Source organism: Larimichthys crocea, chromosome III, assembly GCF_000972845.2.
Source record: "Larimichthys crocea isolate SSNF chromosome III, L_crocea_2.0, whole genome shotgun sequence".
Lineage (NCBI taxonomy): Eukaryota > Metazoa > Chordata > Actinopteri > Sciaenidae > Larimichthys > Larimichthys crocea.
The window spans coordinates 18,887,459-18,908,546 of NC_040013.1; the positions used below are offsets into that span (position 1 = coordinate 18,887,459).

A 21,088-nucleotide genomic window follows, 5' to 3' on the forward strand; every position below is an offset into this window, starting at 1 on the left:
TTTTGTCTCTTGTTTCAGTCTTGCCTGGGCCTTTTTTCTCTCGCTCTCTGTCTCTGTCTCTCTCGCTCACGCTGCTGGTATAAATATTCTGGGCTTTGGAAAACGCCATGACAAAACTGTGTATAAAACTCAATCACATTCTTTTAGCAAATTATTAATTGTGATTGTCATAGTCACAGCATCCGCCTGACAGTCTCACAACTGCCTCAGAAAAATACACTTGACAGCTCAGGACCCCAAATCCCACAATGAATTCGTCCTTGACACATCCTTAATGACGATCATCTTGATGATTGTAAATACATTATCATATCAGATCACGTCTGTGTTGCAATCATCACCTCCATTTCCTTTTAATTAAACAGCAAAGCTGACACCACATCTGTCAAAAAGGAAGTGAGACTTTTTGAAATCGGTGTGAACTTCTTCTTTTTTTCCTCATTTCTCTTCCACAGCAAACAATAGAAAGGAAAATGGCTTTGAAAATAACAAGCTCTATCAGTGCCTCTCTCCTCCTTGCCCTCTCTGTCTCCCTTCCTTTACCCCCCTCATTCTCGCTCTCTCACACTCTCACCCCTTCTCCGTCTCTTTTCTCTCCGTCTCTCCCTTTCTCCCACCACTTGAAAGGCAGGGTAATGAGACAGCTAGAGAGCAAAGGAAGGTGTCCGCGGAGCATCAGTTGTGCATGGAAGAAGTGAAAATTTACTGCAAATGAGACGATGCCAGTAAATTCATTTTTATTCAGATTACTGTCATCATACATTACAGCTTCCCTTGTAAACATTTGGCCTCGGTCTTTGTGATGAGGTGTCATTATTTGCCAGATTACGTTATTAAGCTATTAACACGTCAAGCACGGCGGGCAACAATACAGGGGCACGCTTAAACAAGCTGAAGAGAATGGAGGAGGTGTCACTGGCTTGACATATGAAGGCACTTAATAGCTACTGCTCTGAGGACAGAAGAGAGAAATTAAATAGACAGCTTTCAGCGGAGAATGGAGAGAGCTATTCACAAGTACTCAGAGCTGACTGAACTGTCTTTACAGGGTGATTATTTACCAGGCCAGTAAATAAAATGCTGCAGTTTAAGTCTATGGAAAACATATTTCCTCTCACATGTATGTTTATAGCACCTATTTACATGTTATTGGTGTCATTATTAAAAAGAGGCGTGCGTTTGTTTTGAATCTGAAGGCACGGGAAACCGGCTGTTATGTTTTATAACACTGTAAATGATACAAACCTAAATAGTTTTTTAATTTCCGGGCCAGAAAAAAAAAAAGATACGTTTTTGAAATATGAAGATGTCGATTTAGAGTCTGCAGTTTTAAAACTGTCTAACTAAAAAGTTTGTCTTGTTGTGTGTTGTTGTGTTGAACTTTAATTTTTTCATCAAATCTCCTCAAAAAATGTCAGCATTATGAAATAAACAGGGGTCCCACTGGTGACATGAAGAGGCTGTACATGGACAGCCAAGTCAGCGGTTTTGAGTGGATAAATCCATGGTAACCTATTGAAATGGTTCAACCACAGCCAAAATCAGCCACGACAGCCAATGGAGCCAGAGCCCCCCGTTCAGCCAGCACAGCAGCTTAGCAGTCTTAACAGAGAATCCACCACTTATCATCATCGGCATCCAGCACCACAACACTCCACCATGAAGAGGCTTGAGTTAAGCCGGTTAAAATAACACGAGACAATACATCAACAACAGCTTCCTCTTCCCTTTTGATGCCTGCTTAATTTGAATGGTACAATGGGCTGAATCCTGTTCTGGTGCTCGACCAGAGGACCACAGAGCTCTGTCCATCTCTCCTTCACATCAGAGGCTGTTGGAGGAGCGGGGGGCCCCCTGATACTGTGTGGGGTTGGCTGATAAAGGCCTTATTTCAGGGTCTTCCAGTGAGGGGCTGGATTCTACTCCCCAGCAGGGACGGCATGGACCACGCCGGTTAAGGCAGATGCTAGAAACTGCAGTTAGAGTGGAAACACAGAGCAGGGAAGGCGGGGATGGAGAAAGTGAAGGAGAAAGTGGTAGAGGAGATTGAGAGAAGAGGATGAGTGAAAGAGAGAGGTGTTGACTGATAATGGATGCTACCTAGAGAGTTTACCGTGCATATGACACCTTTAAGCTATAAATTGGGGAGTTTAAAAGTTCAATCTTTCCACTTTACCTTTTGTTTTCGGAGACTATAAATGTGGCCTCATGGTATTTGACTTTTCTTCCAGGCACTGACATATGACTGAGGTCCCATTACCGCCAACCCTGTTTGCCATTGAGGCAAACGATACCCATTGACCGGTACGGGCCCTGAGAAGCATTTTACCTTGGACTCATCCAGGACTTGACATGACCTTTGAACCTGAGGAGCACAGCTGTCAAATGTCTCCCCTGTCATTCCCTTTAGAGACGCACTGATTCTTCACAAGACATCACACACACTCAGTGACCATGAACCTTCATTTGAACTTAAGAGACACTCACACACCTCAACTAGTGAATTCAAGCTTATGCTGGTATCTATGGGACATATGGAGAAATATTAATATCTCTTTAATGTTGTACTGAAATTCCAAGATTAAAATAACCAAACATGCATATGAATATGGATTCACTTTTTCTTAATTCTTCAGAATACAGTGTAGTAGGGCCTCATGAATATCCTCCATCATCTTATAAACATGTACATGTAGTGGGAGGAGAAGACGGGGATCGGATTATGAAAAGTGGGAGTGAAAGAATCTAAAATTAGTAGCAGCAAATACAAGTTTCTATTGCAAAAGAGGAGAAAAAGAAACAATTTCTCAAGCATGTCTTGATATGAAATCTAAATTTGCATCGTTGTCTTCTGTTTTCTCCAGCCCAGTTTGGAAACAGCCAAGAGTGTATTTATCTGAATCACAGAGAGAGCCAAGCTTGTGAATTCACTGTGACAGGAGCACCACCAACTGGTCAAAACATGTCTCCTCACCATTAAATACCTGACTGCTCTCTCCTCTGATGTGCATTGAAAGATTAGTCACATGCATCCAGTTGCAACCTCTACATTTAAACAGTCTTGATTTATTCTTAGTGTGATCTGAAAAACAAGCAAGGTTTTTTTTTTCTACCACAAAACCCCCTCGGAGAGGTTGACTTCATGGTATCCATCATCATGCATCTTTAATGACGTCAGGCCAGGAGCATGGGGTAAAATCACAGTAGTGGCCCGAGGCTAAAACCAGCTAAAATGAGGTTCCTCTTACCCCTTCCCACGCAGAGAGAGCAGCACACAGGCCGAGAGGGAGGGTACATCGCACCCATCGATCGCTGAGGCGGCTTGGCGGCTGGCGGCCACTCGGTGGGGTTGATGGATACATTTGTGCCGTAAAAACTCAGAGTTGGAACACGGTGGGCCTGAGCCACGAGCTGGGAGACAGAGGTGTGACAAACGATGGATGCCTTGATTTATGGGTCCTTCTGCAAGACTGGGGAAAGGACAATCTCCTCTCACCCAATTTGGTTTAACTGTAAAGGGCCTTTGGAGACCCACCACACAAAGCCTAAAAAAGTAGAGAAACTTCACTCTATTCAAAACACATGTCAGAAATTGGAGCAGGAGAGTAACACTGCACTTTTGTCCCAGTCTAAATTCTGTCACAGAAATCTCCACATTTCCCATCATCTATAATTCTATTAGTCACGGCACATCCACAGACTGAGAAAATAATGTTTTTCACATTATGGAGATGAGAAATGGACTTGCGCTCAACTCAATTACATATAGTAACCCTCAAACAAATAAGTCAAATATAGCTCAGGGCCAAAATGCATTTTTATGTCACAGAGCAAAACAAAAGAGCAAGCAATAAAAAGATCTCCCACATTTCACAGCATACAGTATTTCTAAGCTATTTCCTGTAAAACTCTATGATAGTCTGAGTGTGGCTTGGAAACATCTTTCAGTTGCCGAGCCCCCAGCCTTGACCTCGCGGGTCAAAGTCAGTCAGGCTCTTCCTGTCTGTGGCTTTTCCCAGGATCCCCTGCCTGTCGGCATGTCAGCACCTCTCCTGTCTCCTCACCAACTCAGGATGTTGCTTTTGCCTTCCAAGAGTTTCCTGAAACCGGAGGAAAAAAAAAAAAAAAACGGATCGGTTTCCATGCAGGGGTCACTTGGTGTGAAAAAAAGAAACGTCATTAAATATTGCTGTTTTGTATATTTGACTCAATTTTACAAACTCGCTGCCCTTTGACTTGTGCCTATTTGTGGATGTGAAGATGCGCTGGCCTGTGGGGAGTGAAAAGTGCATAGAGAGAATCATTTTTACGAAGGGTAAACACAAGAACCACCTTCTTCATTTTCCATCCTTTTTTTTTTCCCAGACAGTAGTTACTCATTCATTTATTTCAACTTGTAATATGCATTGCAAATAATTTCATTTGGGACAAGATGCCTTTGACATTTCACCAACATTCTGATGAAGACCATGCAGAGAGCCTCAGTCGGAAGCAGCTTTTTTCAGCGCTATGCACTAAGATAATTAAAGTTAGCACTAAAACGGGGTCATGTTCTTAATGGTCTGATTAGAGGGCATGATGGACAATTAAGGGTGACGTTGCTAAAAAAGCGGACTGCTTTTGAGCAGAGGTGACTGGAAATGGGGCACATCATTAAACGGCATGTAGGTGCCTCTCTCTCTCTCTCTCACTTTCTTTCTCCAGGTACTGAGAGGAAGAATGAGGGCTAAATGACAAGGTTGCACCCCCGGCAACAGACGTCCTGATTACTTTTTGTCTCAAGCCTCACAGCAGCCCCAAATAAACCAAAGGCTCTAAACCTATACACTCAATTAAAAGCCATGTTTATGATGCAGAAGTTAGCTACGCACACCTTTGTCTAAACTTTGATATTAAGTCTGTCATGGATGCTTAAAAATTCTTCTTAGCCCCTGCAGTATACCCGTAACTCTTATTCCCTTGTTGAGCAGCCCAAAGAGTATGTGTGTATAAATGGAAGGCCTGTCTTTTCACATTCATTAAAAGTGAAGTTCCAAAATTAATAATGTAAAAATATGGGTTTTAATTAGTCTTCTATTCTGCCCAATGTACTTAAATTGGATCATCTGGTCCCTGATGCCCTTTCACTTAATAAAGAATTAGCCTGTGATGTTCTGAGCTTGACAGGTAGGATAAAGTGGAGAAAATCACTGCTGTTATATAAAGGATATATCCGTTTGTACGTAATTTGCAGCTTAGTCAATTTGACAGGGGGGAGGTTCCCGACCATGGATCCCGTGCAGGTTTCCATTTAATGCATTTCTATCATGTTATGGCGTGACCACACCATTGCCTTTCACTGCTCATTTCTGTCATATAATTAGTGACATTAATCCAATTTGATTGGATATCTGCCTCACTTTGGTCAGAGCATTACTTTGGAGTAGAATTTGCACCTACAGAGACAAGACTCCTGTTAAGTGTGATCAAGTCCATCGAAGTTAATAAGTGCTATTAAAATTTTAGATTTCTTTTTTTTATTTTGCATGCTATATTACACCTGATAATTTTGACTTTAACCGTGAAATTAAATTATTATTTTCTGTTTGTTCGAGATTGCTCATGCACACTGTGCATTGCGCATTCGTGCTTTGAACTTGCAAAGACAAAAACAGCTTTGACTCATGATCGTCCAAATCTCAAAGCTTGTTGTATCTTAGAGGTTAAATGGGGGGGGGTTAAAAGAAGGCTTTAGTTGAAAGCATATGGCATCCATGAGTGATCCTTTACATTCAGTGGCCATATACTGGTGTTTGTGTGCGGTTGAGTGGGTGTTGTCGCGCTATTCTCAGGCAACGAGCCCAGACAGCCCTCACCCTCTCTCTCTCTCTCTCTCTCTCTCTCTCTCTCTCTCTCTCACTCCCTCGCGCGGGACAGGCACAGCTGTCAGATCAAAATCAATCGCATTTTAAAGGACGTGCGAGCTAAATATTTCATTCTTGCCTTGGGAACCAATTAAGTGCTACATATGAAGTCAGAAGGACTGGTTGAGCCGGAGTCGTACTGGTGCGTACCAGCTGCTCCATTGCTTACACCAACCCCCCTTTACCCCATGCAAATGTGTCAGTGTGAACGTTCGAGTTCAATTACCTAGTGATGTTTTAAAAATGCACCAAAGCCAGACTGGCAGTCCGGAATTGGAGGGGATCCACCCCAGGTATGTTGTTTATTTAGTTGTTGTCTGTTGTGCTGGCTGTAACCCATTTGCCCTGATTGCAGATGTAAAGGATCGCAGCGATAGGTGGGACTGGGGCCTTCAAAGTGCCATGTGTCAGAAAACACCTCACACCGGATGGCAGGGACAACTGGCATCTATTCCTCAAACCATGACCCCTGCCTCCCATCTCCCATTACACTGAATCACTATTCACACAGAAAAAAAAAAGTTATTTTCAAACTTAATCTTTGTGAATGTTTCCTCTGGGTGTCCTCTATATATTTTTTGCTGATTCTGATTTTTGTCTTTTTTATTTTCTCTTTTGTCCACTTCTCCATTTCCTCTGCACTTAAATCAGATTCCCTGGGTATGATAAATCACGGGCTATGTATTCCTTTTGGAGTTGGAGCAAGGTATCGCGTTCTTCCAGAGCATCTGCTTTGTCAATCTAAAGGACAAGTAAAAAACATTTTTTGACTAAAAGTGTGCGCTAAGACTGAAGAAAGGCAAGGGTGAAACAGATTAGAGAGTGAAAGAAAGCGAGAAAAAGTCACACTAGGAAGGTTAAAGTGTGTATATGCGAGGGAAGGGGTGGGGGGAGCTGTGGTACAGTATGCGACTGAGTGCCTGAGTGGAAATGAGGATATCTCCGAGAGAAAAAAGTGAGAGAAAAACAAAAGCAGAGAGTAGAACAGGGAATGACAGAGAAAAAGGCAAAGTGAGAGACAGTTGCAAAAGGAAACAGTGTGAAAGAGAGTGAGAGAAAGGAAAAGTGGGAGAGAAAGAGAGAGAGAGAGAGACAGGGAGGGAGTATGATTGATAATGGTGCTGACAGAACCCCTCTGGCCATGCTCTCTGTGGCAGTTTGGGGAGACAGGGCCTCCCCGCGTGAGACCGAGCTGCCCCTCGCCACTGTCCCAGCACACACTCCACATCTGGTGGGATCGCCCACGCTAGGTCAGGGGTCACGGCACCATGGGGCTACTTTCGGACTCACATCCCCAAAATGCTCGGAGAAAAACACAAGGCCTGTCGGGTCCGCGCAATAATCAGCATTTTGAAAGTACAAGCATGAGCCTAATCACTCCTCAGGAATATGTTTGCTTTGCACTGACCTGGGGAAAAGGTAGGGGGAAAAAATAAGAAGAAAAAACAGTGTTTTTTTTTTATATTTTTCAGCTAAGCTGTGATGACATGGAGTATCAGAAAAACAAAACCTCTGTAGAAGGTAAGCAGAGATTAATGTGCTGATGTGCAGTGTGTGTCCTGTGTTCACATTCAGTCTATGTGTGTGCATTACTGCCCGTGTGCGAGGAGACAACACTGATGAATTAGAGATAAATAATGAAGTAGCTTGGGGACTGATTTGTGATAGCAAGAGGGCCCATCAACAGAGAACACTAATACTTTTGAATGCTATGCCGTTTGATGTTGATCAAGTTCAACTCGGTTGACAGGGCTGAGAAGACTGTGGGGAACACAGGGACCGTACTAGAGAACCTACTCAGACAGGTGAAAGAGGAGAGGGACAATACCACTCAGACACACTCACGTACGCAGCCACTCACACATACAAACACACACCTAACCACCACACACATACACACACACACATGCAGAGGAACCCTATTACAGTTCACAGAGTTATTTAAACATTTTACCTTTAAACAAGAAAAGGTTAGCGCTTTGCTTGTATACTCAAATACATTTTAGAATCACCTTTGTGATAATTACCTGGGTGGAATTTTTAAGAAACACACATTAAATGGCTTAGTGACCTACCAATTTGTGTCTATAGACATTCATGACATGCCACTGTTCCTCCATTGCTTGGGGCACGGGTCATTTTGAAAGTGTCACCATTTAACCGGGGGGAGGGTTGGGTCTCCATACCTCCAGCATTAGCCCATGTGGGCAGAGTTCGGGTGTGTGGAGAGCGTGGCCTCATTATGAAGGAGATAAAGACCGTTAAGGCTGTTTGGTCTTGGGCCGGCTCCAGCCCCTATGGTGAAACACACCTGCTCCCCTCTTTAAAAAGCCCTGCTCCAGTTTAGCTCTTGGCCACGGACGAGTAATGACCTATCCAGGGGGCCGTAACGCCCGCTTCGTTTAGCCTGTCGTTAAGACCCAGAGTCAGCAGCATACTGCGGCACAGTACCGTGCCAAAACTCAGTACAGGGTGTCCTTGCCAAAGATCTAACATCAAGCCTACTCTGTTAGAATATGGATAACTAACTAGCTAACCACATTAATGAAATGGCAGAATATATTTGGCAGAATTACTCTCCACTTGAAGAATTTCTTTCAGACATATTGTCAGTTTGGTTTGATACCTTGATAATTCAACTGAATTATCAACATGAATATAAATCAAAAAATAAGCCCTTGTATCTCAGCCAATAGGCGCACACTCAAGAATACAGTATCTACTAAGTAATTAGAGAACATAAAGTTGCAGCTTGACACTGCTTGGTTTCCCATTGTTGTCCTGTCTTTGTTGTTACACACACACACACACAAGCACTTACAGACATGCACGAACACACTCAGCGAAGACACGCACGCACACACACACGCGCGCGTGCATGAACGCACCACATGCACGCGCACATACAGAGGCACTCACGCGCATTCACACACACAAACGCACTCACACACATATAAAGATTTCCCAGTTTCCCAGTTATGTTTTCATCAAAGCTTTTCTTTGGCACTACAGAGCAGCGTCAGTATGGTAATGTGTTGTGCTGCCTGGAAAGCTGTCAAAAAGCTCCCACCTTGGATGAGAGACCACGGTAATTCAACTGGGCTCCTGTCTTCTGTGTGTTCAGGTCTCCTCATTATTCCGCTTTGCAGGGTAATGGCGTCTTGCACTGTTTTATCTGTCAGCTCACAGCAAACTATAGTTTTTTAGCCCTGTATATTAGATGCTAACATCAAAGGCAGCTGTCTTGACACAAGAGAGAAAGAAAAAAATTGTTGCGTAAAAAAAATGGAAACACTCCCGGTAGGCGAAAATTGAATCTCTTTACGTCTGGGGTGATGTGTGTATTGAGAATAGATTTGCTGGTTGGTGTCTATGTGTTTGTTCTCAAGTAAACAGCAAGGCTTGTTTGGGTGTAACTGTCAGGTATATGCGTGTGCCCCGTGTGAAAATGGGTTTGTTCGCAAAGTGGGAGTTAGAAAAAAAACAGCAACACAAATTCACTCGAGCTGTCTGATCAATGGGGATTTAAGTTACCAGTGACAACTGCATAGCAGATGTCAAGAGACACAGACCCCTCGCATACCGTAGCAATACTAGCCGCATATCTTATCAGCAGGTTTTGTGACTTGTCTCTTTTTACCCAACTGAACACCTCTGAGAAGTGATTTGTACAAGCACCAGTTAGATCATTTGAGCACATGTTTTTGTGTTGGAGTTTTATTCAAGTTTCAAGAAAAGTGTGTGCTTCCAGAACTAAAGTCTGGCACCATCCGGTTTCCCCACCTGCACTCACCTCTATTTGGGCATGCAGGGCTTTTGCCCCCTTGGGTGGTGGCAGATTTGTATACTGTATGTGTGCGCGTGTGTGTTTATTGCAAGTGTGTGTTCGGTGAGGTAAGATCTGTGTTCATAGGAGTAAATGAATGTGCGTGCGAGTGTGTGAGTGTGTGTGTGTGTGTGTTGGGTGGGGTGGAGAGGGGGGTTCTTCAGAAGACGCGGGTAGAGCAAATTAAAACTCACCGCAGGAAATGAGCGCCCTTGGCACTCCTCTTCCCAAGCAGCTGCACACACCCCAACCATCATCTGCCATTTTGACACATCCACGGGGCGTAGCAGGCAGCGACAAGGGGGGAGCGAGGGGTGCCAACGTGACACCCACGGCTGCGAGCATCGCTGGGCCGCAGCCTCCAGCCAAACAGGTGTGTGACATCATGCCGCTGGTTCCTCTTCGGGGGCCCGGGGAGCAGGCTGGGGGACCGGAGCAGAGAGGGGGGTGGAGGAGGAAACAAAGGGAGGTTAGGTCTCTACCTGACAAGCTCATTGATAACGTTTGGGACACGAGCCCTGAAGTCGATGGCAAATTGCCTCTAATGTCTCCTGGAGATCACGGGCCAAAGTCAGGTGCTGGGCGCTAAATGGGCTCATTAGTTATGATTTTTTTCTTTCTTTTTTTGGACTTTGCAAGGAGTTTTACACACAGACAAACACACACATGCACACGCACACCATGTCAGAGATGGTTGAAGCCAGAGGGCTTTTGCAAACTTGGGACGTCATCATAACTCAAGACAGGGTTATAGTTGAGTCCAAGTGTTGAGACCTTTTCCTCTCAGCTCTTGTAGCACATACAAAACACTACATTTTTGATTTGGAGTTTGACTATTTCAACAACTGAGACATGTCGCGTTATCTGGGGAATACACAAGTCAAATCCAAATGATCTGAAATCAACCCCACGCAGGCAATAAAAAAAACTGCATTTTTTTTTTCTTTTATCAAATCTGTAACCAGAACAAAACTTAAACAGATAGACAACAAATGAAATCAGCACTTACATATTTAGCATTCTCGGCACGTCTCCCACATACACCCCTCTTCACACTTCAGTCGAATCCCCCAGCGACAGATCCTGTAACAGAGGAGAGGGAGGCTGTGAGTAGCCTGGGGGGTTCCTAAAGGCACCCGTCTGGGACCTGCTTCATAATCAGTGGACATAGAGGATAGTGGTGGTACGGCTTCCCAGAGCCACTCTCTCCCCCTGGCTGCCCGAACTCTGGTAAGCACCCCAGGGCTACCTGTTAAGGTGTTCCCCCCGGTCCAGTCTCTCTTCCTGGGCAAAAAACTCACATGTAGTCTGCTGTCTACAGTCTGCAGTGAACACGATCTGGTTGCTGATTGGATGAACTGGACAAGGAGTATGTTTTTTGCTTGTCTTTTTTTTTTTTTTCCTCTGCATTTGTACACAAATTAATGCTGATGTACACATGCTTGCATGTGTGGGCACATTATGCAGGTGTGAGGACGGCTACATGTGTGTGTGTGTGTATCTGCTAATGCATGCACATGTTGCTACGCATGTTAAAATGTTGTGCATGACTTCTTGTGTTACTAAGAGGAGGTATATTATTGTTAGTTGTCAAGGAGACATTGCAAGGGAGGGAATTACTCACCCACATGGACATAACTGTATGCCAAGTAACAGCCTGGACAATATAAGCCTCTCTGCAGACCTCTTTGGCCCTTATCAACAATAATGCTTGTTAATAATGTGAAATGCCTCTAATTAGTCTGCAGTGAAATTAACTGCTGTAGCCTAATAAGAAATGATCTTCCTGATAATAAAAAATTTAAAAAGACAGCAGCTCAGAGATAATGGACACTAAAGTTGAAATACGGCTACTGGTGTGTGCTGTTGGAATTTTTTTTTCCTCTTTAGTACATCATGACATGTTTTCTTGTATCTGTTTTATCCGTCTGAGTTTTTATTGTAGTTACTGTAGGTATATGTAACATTGGCTGTGTTTCTGTTTCCATAGTCAAGAACAATATTCCCTTGACTGCGCCTCAGGGTATATCTCCTCCTTTCCGCTGTTCTACAGCAGACCTCAACATCACCGCTGCTGTTGTAGGTGCAGAAAACACAGTAGTGGTAAGAAACCAAGGAGGCAGGTCTGGGGCTGTAGCCGTGGACTTTCTAATTCAGGCCCTGGCCAAGGGATCTGGGAGACAGAGTAGATTTTAACAAACACACTGGCCATTTCCAAATCTGCCGTGTGTGCTCAGCCGTCCATAGTTCTCCAAGATATCTGGAGGAGAGGGAGGGTGGGCGGGAGGCTTCGGGGAGGTGGGGTGTACAAGGCGGAGAGAGCCAGGACTGTGCCGTCTCTCCAGTTTGGTTTGGTCCGAGCACAGAGCCAGCTGGCCTCATTAGGACTTGATGGGAGGCGGGCTGGCATGAGACGTGCACATGCATGCACACATCAACAAATGTAGTGTGAAGCGTGGCCTGATGCCCGTGAAAGACCCACACGAAAGTTTTTTTTTTTCTTCTTCTTTTTTTTTTTCCACTTTTCTATGGAGTGCACTGTGGCTTATGGGCAGAGGGAGTGTATGATGTGGGAAAACATGATCATTAGTTTATGTCTCTCTTTAAGGTGCTGTCTTTACCTGGCTCACCTGAGCTACCTCAGTGCGCTTGAGTGCTTGTGTGAGGGAAGAGCGAACCATGAACAGGGGCAATGAGGGTTGGGGTTGGATGGAGTGGAGTGGGTATAAAGAGACGAGAGGATATGATTCATGGAAGGGTGGGTTCATCACGAGAGACGGCCGCTGACCTACAGTCTGAGGGCCGTTGGACCGGAACCAAGGCCTTGTTCCGACAGAGCGAGTGTAGCGTGAGCTGTGACGGATGGCGCCGGTCTGTTTGAGAGCCCCTGAGCAGGTGTGTGTCTCGCTCACATCTGCAGGCAAGCACAGTGAACCGAGACCAAATGGCAGACGCACGGGGCCCATCGGGTACCTGTGCACTGAGACACACTAATGATTATGGATGCAGGCCTATTAACGGTCACATCTGTAAGGGAGAACAACAACCAGCGCACTGGGAGTGAGTCAGCAGTTTTAACTCCCCTCTGGAACACAGACATGCTGGTGTCAATGTTGGGATAAAAACTCAAGTCAAAACGCTGCCTTTTTCTCAGTTCAGGTCCAGTTATGGACCTCAGCTTTGCTCAGGCTCTACAGAAAACGACGAGGTGCTCTGGCCTCCTTGAAAGGAGACTTTAGGAAGTTTACTTGTTGAACTTGAAAACTGATACATACTTGTTCTGGATTTCAGGACAGAAAGTGAAGGACATTCTGAGTGGAAGAAAAAAAAAAAAAGAACTTGCTGTTACAGCTCACCACTAAATTATCTAATGAATTCATCAGCTTAAAAACAGCGTTAAATATTCATTCTAAGAGTATAGGTAATAAATTAAATATTACTCATTGACTCATTATTTAAAAATGCATAATATGATTTGCATAGTTTTATCCTGATAGGAAATAATAATGGGTAGTTGTCTTGTAGCGTCTTTCATGACGGATGAAGCTTGCGTCTTTTTGTTCCCTCATCATCCCTCTCTCCTACTTGCTTCTCATTAAAGTTTTAACAGAGGCTGTTTTAATTGTCAATCCTTTGACAGGTTGATAAAAGCAACTTGACAATTAAGTTCATTGGCTCTGCTATGCATATTAATTAGGTCTTATTTGGGTTTCTATTGTTATTGGAAGGAGCACTCATGGTGTAGCAAAATGTCATCCATTAACTTCCCTCTTCTCAGAACTTAATGTAATTAAGCTTGCTATTGTATGACTACGAGAGGAGACTCTAGAGAGAGGAACTTTTAGTATTCATTGTATAAATGAGTAATGCCATTCCTGTGACACTGCAACAACGCTATTTCTCCAAAATCAGCCATTCACAACTTTATTATCTATAACAAGTACTGCCAGCTCTTGTTTGGTTAACAGACAAAGGAAGCATGCTTTCATGTCATAATGTGTCTATTCACGTGTGTGCATGTACTGCACGTGTGTGTGTGTGTGTGTGTGCATCTGTGTGTGGGTTTGTTTATGTATGTGTGAAGCGGAGATGAAGCGAGAGAGAGAGAGAGAGTGCGTGTCAGAGGGGAAAACGAAGCAGGACATAAAGGGTGCAGAGAGGCTCAGCATTGGGAGGGAGGGGAAAGAAAAACGAAGGAGTGGTGGGGTTGGAGGTGGGGTGGGGGAGTTCTAGCAGATTACCCAGTGCACCTTGCTCAACTCTGCAGGCCCACACACTCACATCAAAGTGGTACCCCCTATCTGCCCGAGGCTTAGTCGGCCCCTGTCCACCCCCCATGTCACTCCATACATCCTCCTGTTCATGTTGAATAATTGACAGTTCTGTTTTACATGCTCAGCATTTGCCAGGACATGGAAGTGTGACTCCAAACAGGGCATGACTCCGAGAGGTGCTGTGCGTTGGGTTGACTTCATTATTGTGCCCTGCTAATGCTCCACACGCACCCTGAGCTGAATAGCATCAAGCACAATCCATGGAGGAATTGTCTGTTGAAACAGAGAGGTGGTTGCGGTAATAAAGATGCGCTTTTGCTGCGGTTTTATCGAGACTTAATTGTCCACGTAGCTTAAAGAGTTTTCCTTCCCACATGTGAGTTGACAGCAGGTTTCATTTCCTAGTCAGGTTTATGAAGGGAGCAACAACTCCCTTCATTACAATGAGACAGTTTCGGTTCCTTCTTTGAAGATACTATGTACTGTCTGGTGTGCACTAACATTCTGAATCTGCTGAACTTGTTGGATGTCACTCAAGACTGCCAGAATGGCCGTGCATAGCAAAGGACAATGACTGCCATGGGTATGTGAAGGGGACTAGAGTGTTTGTGCCAGGGCAATCTCTGAAGTCAAATAAGCCATTATCAGTCTGTCAAGCCAGGTCTCATTTGAGGTCTCTTAATAACAGTTAGGCAGTTTGGTGAAGTCTCTATCAATGCTCCGGTAATAGCTTTTTACAACTACTGTAGAGAAATTAGACAAAGAACTGAAGTGATAAAGTAAGGTTGCAACAGGGTGGTGAGTTTCTCCGGTTATAAATCCCCTCTTGCATATAGAATAAGAAAAATATCTGGTGATCTGTCTTTGCATCACATAGGCTCGCATAGAGATCGAAGCTTTACCCATAGTAGTATAGTACAGTATGGTATTGTCCTTAAAAAAAGGGGAGGGAAAGGCCTGGTTGTTCATTTGATAGTTTACCTTGACCCCTGAAGTGTGTCGCTCGCACCCTGAGGGCTTGGGCTGGCAAAACCTTTCTCAGTCCCCCCTGGGAATGATAATCTCAACGTGGGCGTTTACTACGGACACCAGACACAACACCATTAGCCACAGCTCCGCTGCTGCTCATTAGGGCCCCCAATCGATAAAGGCGGCCACAGAAATCGCCAGTGCTGCGGAACCAGCTATCACTCTTCAGAGTTATTATCGTAAACAGCACTGGCAAAGATTTAGGGCAGTACCCCAGTTTTGCTGTTTCTATTGGAAATAGAGGGTTGGGAGGGCAATAACTGACTGACTGAGGCCCTTCTAAGGACATTATATTGTATCACTTGTTCTGAAACTTTGCACTGTGTGGAGTCATTGCCTTGCAATAAAATTAGAAGCAGTCAGGAAGCATTACCGTATACGCTGCTCTGTTCTCTCTAGGGTTTGGTATTATGACATGGTTGGAGCAGAAAAACACTGACACAGAGGAAGTTCACTCATTACTGTGAAGATATCTGAGCACTGATGTCTCCCTTATTGAGTGTCAAAAACAAATGAGTAGCTTTAAGCACAACTGGAAAATTTGCTGAGTTTGTATGGCAGCTCTGTAGCTCCGTAGACAACACAGAATGTGTTCTGGGGGGAAAAAAAAGAGAGAAATCTATAGGGTTAAAACGAGCGCAACTAAATGCAGAGCAACCACACTGTTTTTCAAACGTTTCAGTGCACCGTGGGATCCCTTTCTTGATATCACCATGACAAGATAATTTAATTATTTTCCCATTCTTCCCTCCGAAAACATGAGGTGTGGAGACATTAGTCACAGGAAATTGTAGATGAAAAGACAAAAAAAAAAAAGAAAAAAAAAGGAGAGTCCATTGGTTTCTGGCAGAGAAGAGAATAATATTGAGGCAAAATTGTGAAAATAAGAAAAAGGGGAGATGTATTGATTTTTGGTGGAGCCAGGGAAAGAAAAGAGAGGGAATAAAGAAGTGCTCTTTGGCCGATGTGTCCAAATGATGTCTCAGGGGAGGTTCTTAATGGTAGGGGGAGGGGTGGAGGGGGGTTAAGGGGGTGAGGTGGGGGTGACGGGGGCAGGTGCCTACCCTGACTAAGGCATGGAACTGCCCTTAGGCTAGGGCTAATGGTATTGGCTGAGCTTACTTTAAGCAGCTCTTTCCTAATGGCCAACTATGAGTGTGCCACAGGATAGACAGGTATTGATTGGTTCAAATGCTCTTGAGTTGACAAGAACTGAAAGTCCCTCAAGCATATACAATCTTGCAGCAAATTATGTCACACGGAAAGGTGATTAAAAACAGAAGCTTGGGGCAGGCACACTCATTAAAAGTGTATATGATATTTCTCTTGTTGTCCTTGTATCGCTCTCTCTTCTTTGTGTTTACTCCTTTTTCTGCCAAAGCCTTTGTCTCTCTGGTGTTTGTTTGTTTTTTTTGTTTTTTTCAGTTTTCTTGAGTGAGAAATGTCTGTTTATACATTGTGAAATTCTACCAGCAACACAATCTTCAGACCTTGTTTTCCATAATGGAGACCCAGTGCATTGACGATTGAACCTCCATTGCATCAGTCAAAGTGGCGCATATGCTGTGGTTATGCACTTCATCAGTGGTGCAAAATTGTCATTTGAATAGGGTCAAATGGTCTGACATATAAAAAAAATGAATACAGGTGTGATGGTTTTATTCTCTTTAAAAAAAAAAAGAAAAAAGGTGCAGCATACGGGTATAGTATACAGAGAACAATGCCATATATTTGCTTTGTTGTCATGCCCCCCTTCCTCATACACACATAGAAAAAATGCTGTGTACAAGATTTTCTCTTATTCACAAGGGGCGCTTTCTAGACTGCTTGAGGCATCTGCTTTGATTGCATAATTCCCAAGAGACGAACAACACAAAACAAAAATACTGACTGAATTCAGACTTATAATATACCGAACAAATAACATACCAGCTCCACTCTTCAAAACCATAGTTCTCTAAAGAAAAGGAATTGGAGAGTAAATTCAAAGTTGAAAGCTTAGCTCTTTCGCACTGAATGCAGGGATGAGGGTGAAAGATGAAACAAACTTTTTTCCTGGCTGAAAATGTGCAACATTACCAAAACAAATAGGCCATAGCATACGCATTTATGTACACTTTAACTTAAGTGGCACATATCAGAGATGCTATAAACCATTTTTTTTTTTAGCCGTACAAGCTGTAGATATTTCAGGAATGACTGGTGAGGAAATGTTTTATTATGCAGGGGTAATACAACAGGTCCCCCACGTCATCTGGTGCTTTGCCAAGTGTAGCATGACAGTTTCAAGCAAAGTTAACAGTGTTGAACAAATGAAAGTTAAATGAAATGACGGGTCCCTTTTTCCTCAGGAAAAAAATAGAAAGAGTGAGAAAGATTTTCTGCATCCAAATGATACGGCTGCACTCAAAGCTCACAGTTTTCTTCTCTTTCGATTAAATGCTCTTTCTCTGGCTGTTTGTGTTTTACAGTGGAGTGTGCTACATCGCTACTTTCTTCTCTACAGGGGCCCCTGGGCTCCCCAAGCAATAGGAGTAAATTAGAGTGCACCTGTTCCAGCTCCAAGATAAGCCATCTCCAGAGGATTTCCTCTGAGTAAAATGAAGTGAGTGAAGAATAAACAGAATATCACAGCATTACTCCGCCAAGGTGAAGTTGCTGCTGCTCTGGGGACACGGTTCGTTTTGCACAACACCCAGCAAAATATCCTCTATAAACCTCTGGATGTAAGACTGTAGGAATGGTCTCTGCTCACAGCGGAGAGAATAGGCGCTGCACTTTTGTGTTCCAACCAAGGCAGCGAGTCTGCTTCTCGACTGTATCTACTCACAACCTTGACTTGAAATGTTCTTATTTGTGGTCTGGGTTTTGTGGTTTGTTTCCAGCATGTTTTGACTCTGTGTCAACACATCTGCGATAGTCAAACATCAAACCGCATACTTCCCCTTTTTCCATTCCTGTACCGCTGCCAAATATTTCTGAAAGTATCTAATTAAGTCAACTAAGAAAATTGTCAGTGCATCTCTCCCCTCTTCCCATCAGCTTAGCCACATGAGTAACTCCTTGTATGTTTCTTAAAGGAAATAAAAGATGTAACCCCAGTGTGATGCCCAAAGACCGCTGACCATAGATGTCTAGAATGCAAAATTCACTCAGTTGGTTTACACATAAAAGGATGGATAATTAGAGGAAAAATGTAATTCATCATACGTTTGATAATCAGTCTGATTTGGTCTCCTATCTGCACCAGGGTATTCAAATAACCCCCCTACTATTAGCACCCCACTCTCCCTCACACCAGTAGTCTGTTTTACCCTCTCTTTGTTCCCCTACAACACATTATCATTACTGTAGCTAATTGCATGGTTTGCCTTGAAGTTGTGCTGGAGACTCGTGATCTGGGGTTGAAACGTGGACAGGGATCCAGTCTTCTCCACAGCTTGCTTTACACTGCTAATTGCCGTTACCACAGGATAAGGCATGCTCCTCGCTGTGGCCAGCCGGACGAGGCTGGAACAGTCATGGGGCGGGTTGGGTGGGGGGATACTATCACACAAGGGTGGTAAGACGTGGGAGGGAAAGCCAAGGGTGGCATAACTGAAGTGGGATGGGTACACCAGATTGGGGAGGGAAAGGATAGCGGTTGGGGGTAAGCGGGGGGGATGGAACCGGCGTTAGATGTGGGTCAGCGGGAGTGGAGTACCCTAAAGATTACAGTTGGTTAATGCGACCCCTCTCTGACAGGATCTGAGCCCTTACTCCCAGCAGAGGTGGACCCTGGCATTTAGGGAACCCAGCTATTAGTGAGGCTAATAAAGCCCGGGCAGAAAGTTTTGAACTTTCAGTAGTCCAGAGACATTGTCCTGCCACAGGTCCAAGGCTGGATCTTAGTTAATATAGTCCTAAATGACTGAAGAGAGTCTTTAAATGCTTAATAAGACAGCAGAGCTATGATGAGGTGTAAAAGACATCTATAGGCACCAATTTTCATTTTACAGTCTCTCCTAATAATTGTGTTTTTATGAGCCTATCTGTTTTATTATCTTTGTTTATTAAAGAATTGTAATGTGAGAGAGATGAGTTCATCTAACTCTGAAAATCGGAGATTTGTGTGAGCTCTGATAGTTTCTTAATTCATATGGGAACGTTAGTTTTACACCACAGTATCAACTTCCAACTTCAAAATGAGTCACAGCTCCCGATGGGGTTTTAGAAAAAGGAAGTGGAATCACAGACATAACTAGTGACAAAGCCTCCATCACCTCATATAAGATCTCATTCCATCTGTGAGAACTTTGGGTCTACCCTAGAAAAATAATAAATATCCTCCTCTCATAGCTGGCGCTCGTTTTGTTCAAAAGGTGGTTTCAAGACCAAACAAAGGAAATGGTGTCATTAATGATATATATTATGAACTAGGGCCTCTTAGAACAGTTTCCTACAAATGCATGGATAAGGGGTTGATCTCTTTCCTAACAAAGGATCTCTAAAATATGAAGTGAAAAGCTACCCAAGATGAAGCTGGTAAAGAATCAGGCGAGGAAGAGCCTATTTCCACAACACAAACAGATTTCCTGGCCTTTAGCAGTCTCTTACTGGGATACTTTGAGACATATCCATCAAAACACAGCTGTATTCATTCATATTTCATACCTCCTCCTTCTCCCAGTGCTTTAACACTGTTCTTTGATCAAAGCAGAGAAGTCGGATCACAACAGGAAGGTTCCCTGCCAGCCAAGAAGGAGAAGGAAGGCCAATACTGTACATGCTACCGTATATATAGATTGCTGTACTTCAACTTCAGTCACAAAAAAAGAGAGGAAAAAAATTAGAATAAAATAAATTAATGCCTTGAAAATGCAAAACTAAGAAGACTTGAGAAATTCATGACTCTCCTCAGATGAAATGCTTTTATATGAATTTCCACATTATACAGCGAGCTTGGTTTCAGGCCATGCACGGCTCTACTGCAAAATTGTACAAAATACTTTTTGCTATAAACACAAACTCCATCAGTCAGCGCGCAGAAAAATTAACAATTTCTGCAGAGTTAGAGATGATTGATTGAAGTCTTTGTTAGATTTAGAGGAATAACAGTTTCTGCAACTTAAGTGATGGAATTGCTGAGAGACCGACAGCCAGGAGCAGATTTCAAAACGCACAGCTCAAGAGTGTCACCATGTGGAGACGTGTGGATATGACCAAACAGTAACTGAGCAGCGCTGAGAGCAAATGTTTTACCTGAGAACGCAGCTCACAGAGCAGTCCTATTTTCATTTCTTCTGTGACCCCTCCTTCGTTTTTTAAAAAAATATTTTTTTTTTTTCCAATTAAATTTCATGTCAACTGCTTTACATCAAGCCTTCAGCCTCACTCTTTACCTCACCTCCACCATATCAATTCTAAGACACAGCACTTCCAAAGACTCTTTTCTGTAAGGCTCTGGGAAAAAAAAGTGTTTGAAGACCTCCCTGACATTTAGACTCTCTCTGAAGATGACTTTGCCTTCTACTATAGCCTGCGGGAACATAATAAGACCCACACTAAACTTCAATTGATATGCAGTGCCAGATTCCTCTAGGGGAAATTATCATTCTGTTCATAATAAGAGCCACAACAAGCACCTGGAAAATGACTTTATTATACACTCCGCTTCAATAAAAGTTTCCTATGACCCATCGGAAACACACATGGTGCAAGGAGCATAATCGTGATGAAATGAAAACTATTTTATGCATATGATAGAATGCTTATTTGATGGTAGGCTGTGCGAGGATGCACATCTGCTGGGGTGTGTTTGATTGGCAGGTGTGTTAACGCAGCGCTGTAGCCTTGGATGGAGGTGCTCTGAGACTTCTTTTTCCTGAAGTCATTATCCAAATATGTTCTGTTTTTCAAACAAATGAATGGCACAAAAATCAAAGTATCAAAAATGTATTGCCCTTCATAATGGAATTCCCTCTGAGCAAGGACATGTAACAATGGGCCATTCTCAGCTTCCTGTGCTTTCCCTCTCTATATGCCAATGGACGTGACCTCCACAGCTTTAACAATGG

The 21,088-nt window shown here is 43.5% G+C and overlaps 1 long non-coding RNA gene across 1 annotated transcript; it reads right to left on the reverse strand.

Annotated features, from left to right (window-relative positions):
* Window positions 1–3,811: 3,811 nt before the first annotated feature.
* On the reverse strand, window positions 3,812–10,792 carry LOC113745716 (uncharacterized). Its single transcript, XR_003462341.1, has 3 exons — window positions 10,739–10,792; window positions 9,924–10,151; window positions 3,812–4,100 (listed from the first exon to the last, which is right to left on the reverse strand). It is a non-coding gene; the product is annotated as an uncharacterized LOC113745716 (long non-coding RNA).
* Between the last annotated feature and the right edge of the window lie 10,296 nt (window positions 10,793–21,088).